Consider the following 9,680-nt stretch of genomic DNA (forward strand, 5'->3'; position numbering starts at 1 on the left):
GTTGTGGGGGAGAAGATACTGCAGTGTACTGGTGGGCTCTCCACTACTCTTCAAACATGGGAGGGATGGGGGGGTGTGACTCAGTCAGAGAGCGCATGACATATAAAGCACAAAATTATACAAAAATCTGAAAGACCACAGTGTCTGAACAATAGAACAGAATCTTCTCACATCATCTCGGCACACCTACGTTCCATGTACGTGAAGATTTATACGAATAGGAGAAAAAGGCTGGCTACTACATTAGGAGGGGAAGAGAGAGAAGAGAGAGTTCTGGGAGGAGAGGGGAGGACAGCAGAGGGCAGGGCAGGACTTCATGATGCCCTGAAAGTGGTCAGCAGCTCTGGCTAGTAGCAGCAGTGACAGAGTGGTTTCTCCCGAGTGAGTACCCTTAGGGATAGCTCTGTGAGAGGGGCTCAAACTGGGTTCTGCTATTTGGGGGCTTTAATGCTTTTATTCTGTGTGCGTGCATGACTTGTGTGTGGGTGAGCCACTGCACACACACGTGGTGGACACTGTTAATGTTATTTTTATAAAACTGTGTTTCTCAGTTTCTCTCATAACCCGGCTATCACACAAATAACTGAGACTGTTGTATTATTTTAACAAGCTTCACAGCACAATCCTGAGCAGAGTTAATTCCATTCGCAACCTTCTAAGCTTCCTCCCGGTGTGCATCCCTGTGATACTTGCACTTTGTGACTTTCTGCCCCAGCTCCTTCCTGATGTCTCCTGGACATCTGGCCGAATCCCCTACTTCCTCCTTTAAATTCTCCTCCCCTGGCTGGCAAGAAGTCCATCCCTCCCTATTCTCTCCCCTGCTCAGGGATTGGCTGTAAGCTTCTTTATTAGCATAGCAAGGGACAACTGGGGAATAGTATGTACCCAACACTGAGGCAGAAGATTCTCAGAACAAGGATTGCACCAGATATGGGGAAAGGGAGTATAAAAATCAGCATTTGCATTACACAATAACCTTATGCCTACAGGACACAGTTTCACTGTGAGTTCCAGGCTTGAACATTTGCACAGGAAAAACTTTGACCATGGAGCCAGTCTTGGGTCCTTTGATGTAACTTGTTGCTTGTTGCTATACGACAGAGGCATTCTATGTTGCCTAGCTTAGACTCAGTGTCACAGTGATCCTCCTGCCTCAGCCTCTCAAGTCTAGAGATTTCAGACATGAGTAACCACATTCAGCTTTTTGTTTGGAACAGCAGAAACACATTTTTATGCTCAATTGACTATGTCTTCTACAAAGAGAGCTTTGACAATGTTATATGTAAAAGGATTGATTGTTGACTATTAATATTTAGTATTGATTTATCTTTTAGTTAATCAGTGGTTATTCCTAAACCAGCTGTATACCCAAATTACCACACAGAGACTAGGATTTATTTAATTAATCTAGAGCACAATGCTGGGCAATAATTACTCCACCCTAAACCTCCAAGCCCACATAGCTTTCTCCCATTCAGATTTACCACATTATACTTGCATTTTAGTCATATCTTAGGTCTGGTTCATATCTCTGGGTGTTTCCAGATCCTCTCTTCCCAGATCTCGCTTCTCTGAACCCTGTTCCCATTCACTTCTTTCTCCTCCCCTCTGGATCAGGATGTCCCATCCTATTCTCTCCATTGCTCAGCATTGACTGGTTGTTTTATTGGCAATATAGAGAACAAATGATAGCATGTTTACACAAATTTGAGACAGGTGATGCTTAAGCATCACAATGCAATGTCCAGGTTGAAACCAGATATTGGGTTAGAGAAATCAGCATGTGAATGAACAAAGGTAAGTTGTATACATTCCACAACATTATACCAACATTTCTCCCCTTTAAGTCCAATAAAAGGCTCCTTTTCTTTCAATACAATAATAATTATAAAACAGTTATGAAAACTATTAGATAAGATTTACATGTGCAGTGTCCAGTCCATGTGCATTGGGCAACTAAGGAGAAAGTATTTAATTATCCTATCTTGATAAGTTTAGAGTTCTATACCTAAATTAACTTTTATTCTTATTAGTATTACTTATATGAAAACATTTTCTTAAATTATAAACAACTTAAGCTTACTTGTAGAACTGTAACTATTTGGTCTTCAACCCCACCAGAGACTTGAGAAGGAATAAAATTAGTTACTGGAGTAAATAGGAAGTGCATGTTAGCAGCTTCCAAAAGATAAAAAATTGAAAGACACAGTTTGCTGCCTGATCACCCAAAACTCTCTATAATGTTGGATCGTCATACTTAGCCTTCTGGCTCAGTATATTTGACAGACATATATGTGAAGCAGGAACTATGTAGGCCATACTTACCCTGTCTTGGCAGAGTTCAGCAGTCAACTTGTCCTGCATTTAAGCTTGCCCATTTTGGCGAATTCTGTCTATTGTGAAACGAGGGCTTTTTCTTTTCTTTTTTTTTTGGCCCAGGTGTGTCAGTCACCACATTTGAAGCTATCCTCATGGAGGGTCTTTGATGCTCATCCTCTTCTTTGAGGTAGGCTGGGTGCTGCCAGGAGATGACCTGCCTCATTGTTAAAGAATCATTAAAATAATAAAGACATTTTTAAATGCCATATTCTGTAGGTCTCCGAGGTTTTAAAGACTTACCTATCTTTATATAATCTACCTGTCTATAGAATCAAATCCTGTTAAACCTAGGATGTATACTCCTGTGAAAAACTAGTGCCCGATTCGACTATGATCAACTCATAGTCATAACTAACAATTAACTTGCATTACTTGATATCCTAACCTTATTTTCTCTTTGAATAAGACCATTAACAGCTTATAAACATCTCCCAATAACCATAAACATTTATAGCCATAGAAAACAACCAAAAAACCCAACCCCCTTTAAAGGAAATTCGATGTCGTTCTCATGGATTTTTTGGACACGCAGAAATCCCAAAGGAAATTGGGAAAAATGGTTAATTAAGCAAGCATTAACATTTGTGGTCCAGTCGTTGAATGTTGAGAAATTTCAGGCTTAATAGAAGTCCTTTTTGGAACGGTCTAAAATGTTGGACCAGTTGAGATTAGTAGCTTTCTTCAAAGCTCTTTTGGGAGCAGGCTTTGATGAGAAACAGCAACTGAAGCAGTTGAGGCAGGAACAAGCAGAATGCTGGAACATGCAAGATGCTGGAACAGATGTGTCAATGTCTGAGCATGCTGGAAGGATGAATTCTGTCAGGTTTGATCCAGTGTCTCCAGTGTCCAGTCCTTTTGTTCTGCAAACATATTTCTCATAAGCATTATACAGTCCTAAAATTATAAAAGTATGAGATGTGCATGATGAAACTAAATTTTATCTATGCCATTTAAAAGAATGGCATAATAAAATTTGAGGATATTGTAGCCAAGCATTTATTGGTCATGTATTGTTGAAGTTCTGGCTGGAGACATTTTTACATCTCAGTCAGTTTCAGAGTTGTTCTCATGTGAAGGGATCATCAATTTATGTTACCTGTTCTGTATGGTCTTCTTGATGTCTCTCCTCTTGTGTGTGGCCAAGATCTTCTGATGGTCTTCCTCTGTCATTCCTGATTTTTATTAGTTTTGATAGAACCCATAATTTCTCTTCTTCTGTATGAACATATGCAAAATCTCCTTCCCAGCATAACACATTCCCTGCTCTTCATTGTGAAGTTAGGGTATCTTTGAAATATATAGGCAGAAATAATTCAGTTTTTTTCTATAACCCAGTCTCTCTCCTCAGCCGTTGTTTGTTGTTCATTTATATTTATGAACTTTAAGGTCAATAAAGCATTATGTAATTTACTCTGGGGGTCTTTGATACCCTTCTCTGTTTGTTAAGCATGACCCTTATTGGATCTTTCAATGACTGCTTGACCGGTAGGATTGTGCAGTATACCTGTGACATGTTTTATCTTATAAAATGTAAAAATCTTTCCACTTTATTAGAGACATACGCTGTAGCATTATCAGCCTTAATTTCTTTAGGTATTCCCATAACTGCTATCACTTCTAATAATGCGTAATAACTGAATCAGCCTTTTCAGAACTTAAGGCTGTTGCCCATTGAAACATTGTCCCATTGTCTATAGTATGGTGCACATATTTCAGTTTACCAAACTCTGTGAAATAAAACACATCCATTTGCCAAATTTCATTTCTTTGATTACTTTTAGGGTTTCTTCCTACAGGTAGTGGAGTTTGGTTATATAAAGAACAAGTGGGACATTTTCTTACAATTTCTTTGGCTTGTTGCCAAGTGATAGAAAACTCTCTTTTAAAACCTTTGCTGTTAACATGTGTTTTTTATTAAATTCTGAGGCCTCTAACACACTTCCTATCAATAGTTGCTCAATTTCATCATTGTCTTGTGCTAGAGGGCCTGGTAGATCCATGTGAGATCTGATATGTGTTATATACAATGGATTATTTCTATTTTTGATTACTTGTTGTAATTGAAGAAACAGTGAAGTTAAGTCTAAATTATCCTGAATTAGATCAGCAGTTTCTATATGCAGAACAACTCTTTCTGCATACTGAGAGCCAGTGACTATATTAAGAGATTCTTGAAAATCTGATAACACCAAGAGAATTGCATATAATTCTGATTTTTTAACTGAATCATAAGGACTCTTCACCACTTTACTCACATTTTCTGACTTATATCTGCCCTTTTTGATTTATTGATTTTGATTTACTGTATAAAATGTGGGAGCTCCAGAAATTGGAGTTCCTTTTATTATACAAGGGAGAATCCAATTGGTTCTTTTTATAAACTGAAGTTGATTGCTTTTTGGGTGTCTGTTGTTGATTTTTTCCTAAAAATTTATAACAAGTTCTTTGCCAATATTTGTTGTCTGCCCATATTGATGCAATCTTAGTATTGGTAAAGGGCATCATAATTTTAGCTGGATCTATTCTAGCTAATTGATGAAGTCTCACTTTTCCTTTTGGGATCAATTCAGAAACCTTTCTATACAGGGTTTTTGGTTTTTTTTTCTTTTTTTTAATTTTTAAATTTTTATTTTTTTAAGATTTTTTTTTTTAATACAGTGTGACAGCAGTCCAGAAGAGGGCACCAGATTTCATTATAGATGGTCATGAGCCACCATGTGGTTGCCGGAAATTGAACTCAGGACCTTTGGAAGAGCAGTCAGTGCTCTTTAACCTCTGAGCCATCTTTCCAGCCTTCTATATAGGTTTTTTAGTTTTTTATTTTGTTTGTGTCCCCAAAATATCCATTCTAAGACATAGTCCTCCCTCTGCATAAGAATTCCTGTGGGAGAATGAGTAGAAGGCAAGATAACCAAAATACAGGCCATCTGTGAATCAATACGGTCTATATATGTATCTTGTAATTTCCTTTCTACCAGAGCCAATTCCTTTTCAGCTTCAGTTGATAACGTTCTTGGAATATTTAAGTCCTTATCATCCTGTAAGGTTTAAAATAAGTTACTTAGCTCTTGAGTAGCTAAACCAATGGTAGGCCATAGCCAGTTAATATCTCCCAGCAATTTTTGGAAATCATTAAGAGTTTTTAATTGATTTCTTCTAATTTTTACCTTTTGTTGTTGAATTTTCTGTAGACCTATTTTGTATCCTAGGTCATTAATAGAATCTTCTCCTTGTATTTTTTTCTGGAGCAATCTGTAATCACCAACAAGGTAAAGTTCTATTTATTTCATCAAAAGTTTTTTTCTAATGTTTTTGTATCTGAATCAGCCAATAAGATATCACCCATATAGTGGTAAATAATGGACTGAAGAAATTGCTTACAAATTGTCTCCAATGGCTGTTGTACAAAATATTGGCAGAAAGTAGGACTGTTTAACATCCCCTGTGGTGAGACCCTCCAGTGATATCTCTTTATTGGACAGCTTCTATTCAAAGTGGGTGCTGAGAAAGCAAACCTTTCCCTATCATGTTCATGTAAAGGAATTGTGAAAAAGCAGTCCTTTAAATCAATCATTATAAAAGGCCATTTCTTAGGTAAGAAGGAAGGCAGTGGGATTCTGGATTGTAATGATCCCATTGGTTGAAGAATTTTGTTAATTGATCTGAGGTATGCTAACATCCTCCATTTGCCAGATTTCTTTTTGGTGACAAATACAGGAGAATTCCAAGGGCTGTTGGACTCCTCTATATGTTGAGCCTCCAGCTGTTCCAGGACTAGCTGTTCTCAAATCCAGTAATTTTTCTTTACTCATAGACCATTTGTTCAATCCAAATTGGTTGGTTGGTCAGCCAACCACCTTAGTGGTAAGGCTGCTGGGGATTTTATTAGTAGTGGCTTCCCAACATGAAGTTGAAAAGACAGCCTCTACTATATTTTGTTTATGAACAGCCTGGACAGTCTCTGTTTTTTATGGCATTTTTTCAATAATTTTAACTTCTTTTTATCAGGAGTATTACCTGTTTTTTGGTTTGCCTCTGAAACTGGGGGAATGTTAATCTGGGTTTTCCATTGTTGTAGCAGATCTCTTTCCCGTAAGTGTAGGGCTATCTCAGCCACGTATGGCCTTAATTTTCCTATTTGACCTTCTGGTCCTGTTCATTTAAGCCTCCTGAAACTTTGTTTTACTTTAGATAAAGTTCCAATCCTTGGAAATAGATATCCATCTCTTGAAGTGGCCAATCGGGGGCCAGGATTTAGGAGTGATAATTGTGATATCAGCGCCAGTATCCACCATGCCTTTAATTTCAATATTATTTAAAATTATCTTTAACTTTGGCCTTTGATCATTTATAGAGGTTTGCCAATATATTTGTTTTTTTGTTCTCCTCCTGGTTTTTTGATTTATCTATAGAATCTGCTTTAGCCTCGCTGTCCAAGTTTTTAATGTTTATTCCCAGAGCAGTGGTGTTTAATTTTCTTGTGGAGGAGTATCCCTGTCCTGTTCTGGGGCCTGTGAGAGGCCCCCTTGGGCGTTTTTTTTATAAAGGATTACCCCATTGCCACATCTTCGGCATATTCTAGGAAGCATTGGCTTCCTTTTTAAATTATTATTTTTTTGGTTTTCCTTGTAATTTCCTTTGTAGTAACCTCGCCCACCACAATTAAGACATTTCCCAAAATCTTTAGGGGTAGCTTCTCCTATGAAGGGCTAGTGAGGTCTGATGTCAATCGTATTTCTAATCCATTTGTCTATTAAGATATTTTAAAAATGTGTATGTGTACATCTACCATGGTGCACACCTGAAAGTCGGAGAACAACTTGTAAAGATCAGTTCTCTCCTTCCACCATGTAGGTTCTAGGGATCAAACCCAGGTCACCAGGCTTGGTGGCGATTGCCTTCACCTGCTGAATCATCTCACCAGCCCATGCCTTACATTTGATGGAAGAGGCTCTCACTGAACTTGGAGTTCACTGATTGGCTAGAAACAATTAGCCACCAAGACCCAGGGATCCTCCTGCCTTTGCATCCCTAGTGCTGGGCTTCCAGGCATACACAATCAAGCCTGGCTCAGACTTAAACCCAGGTCCTCACAGTCCGGAAGCAAGCATTTACCAACCGAGCCATCTCCCCAGTTCTGTTTTTTCTTCCAATTTTGAGGTTTATTAGAATAAAGTATTAGCAAACAATATACAAAACAACTTTTTTGCTGGGCAGTTTGTGTTGTGTACACCTTTAAGCTCGGCACTCAAGAGGCAGAGGCAGGAAGATCCCTGAGCTCAAGGCCAGTCTGGTCTATAACATAAGTTCCAGGACAGCCAGGGCTACACAGAGAAAATGAAAGATAGCAAGAAGTAAAAACAAACTTCTTTTTTGTTGTTTGTTTGTTTTGTGATCCTGACATTCTGGAAGTCAACTCTGTAGAGCAGGGTGTCCTCAAACTCACAGAGATCCTCCTGTCTCTGCCTCCTGAGTGCTGGGATTAAAGGCATATATCACTATGCCAGGCACAGAAACAAATTTCTTAAGAGTTATGGCTTTGATAAGCACAATACAGTAAAACCTAATGAAGTCTCAAAGTTGAAGCGTGCTGCTAGCGCAGTGCTTCTCAACCTCCCTAATGCTTTCGCCCTTTAATACAGTTCCTCATGTGGTGGCGGCCCCGATCATGAAATTATTTTCATTGCTACTTCATAACTGTAATATTGCTACTGTTATGAATCGTAATGTAAATGTTTGTTGTTTCCGATGGTCTTAGGCGACCCCTGTGAAAGGTCTGGTCGGGCCCCAAAGGGGTTGCGACCCACTGGTTGAGAACCACTGTGTTTTTTCTTTTCTTCACTTTCTGTGATGACAACAGACACAGGACAAGTACAAGTAAGCAGACTGGGGGTTGCAAGCTGTTTGCTCTTCGCCATCCACATGGGAAGCATCTTCCTTGGAGAAGATGGGCATACAAGCATCATCCATTTCCCTCCACTGCAGTCTTAACTCCAACTTTAATAAGTAAATTTAAATTGCAGCTTTAACCAGCCAGGTTGAAGACTATCACCATCCAATGAGCATGCTTACGATTCCCCTAAGTGGGGGCTGGAGAGATGGCTCAGTTGTTAAGAGCACTGGCTACTCTTCCAAAGGTCATGAGTTCAGTTCCCAGCAACCACATGGTGTTTCACAACCATCTATAATGTGAACTGATTCCCTCTTCTGGCAGGTGTAAATGCAGAAAGAACATCCATATACATAAAAAAAAAAAAAAGATTCCCCTAAATGGCAGCTCTATTTTGAGAAAAACCAAAGATTCAGCATCTCCCACGGTATCAGAGAGCGTGGCTGACTAAAAGATTTTCCAAAAGACCTTGGGACTCTTTGGCTTAACCAGAGTTCTGCTACAGCCAACAATAGTTTCATAATAAGAAAGGTTTGACCTAAGGGGTGTAAACAAGGGTGTTCCCCTTGCACACAAAATTCTAAGCCTTTAAATAGAGAAACTTTTAGTTACACTTTTAGTCATCCTTAAAGAATGACTTTATAATTTAAAAGCTTAAGAACTGAGCCTCTTGGACAAGAACTGCTCTTCTGAGGACAAAGAATCCATTTTAGGACTGGGTCTTTGCAGCAAAGGAGCGCAGCATTCTTATTTAAACAACAACTGTGTGAGCTTTCTTGCTTTGATTCTAGAATACCATCCAACTCCAGAATGCCACTTTAATCATGGTACAGCTGTATTTTGAGAGCCAGTTTTAATCTGTTTTTGTGCGGTGCTGGGGACTGAGCACAGGTGCTAGTTAGGTGTTCCGCCACTGAGCCATAGCTCAGGCCAGAGAAGTGAGTTCATTACCCGGATAATAAAATAACACTAGGTTTGACAAACCTTGTTAAATACCATTATCTCCCGTTATTAGCATACACTCGACTGCAATCCAGTGAAATCTAAAGAACTGTCCGAGTGTCTGCCCGTAAGACATTAATTTTGTTAATATAAGAAAAACTTTCAGGAACCCCTATCTTCCAAAAAAAAAAAAAAAAAAAATTCTTGCTGGACATGGTACCATGTGCCTTTAATCTGAATTCTGTGAAGCAGACACAGGAAGATCTCTGTGAATTTAAGGCCAGCCGTGGTTTACTTAGTGAGCTTGAGGACAGTCAGGACTACTTAGAGCCTATTAAAAAAAAAAAAAAAAGCAAAAACAACAACAACAAAAGAAGCGGGGTCCTGAGTACAATTCCCAGCTACCACATGGTGGCTCACAACCATCTATAATGAGATCTGGTGCCCTCTTATACATTAAAAAATAATA

The sequence above is a fragment of the Psammomys obesus genome, unplaced genomic scaffold (genome assembly GCF_907164565.1).
Source record: "Psammomys obesus unplaced genomic scaffold, mPsaObe1.curated_primary_1811, whole genome shotgun sequence".
In the NCBI taxonomy this organism is placed as follows: Eukaryota; Metazoa; Chordata; class Mammalia; order Rodentia; family Muridae; genus Psammomys; species Psammomys obesus.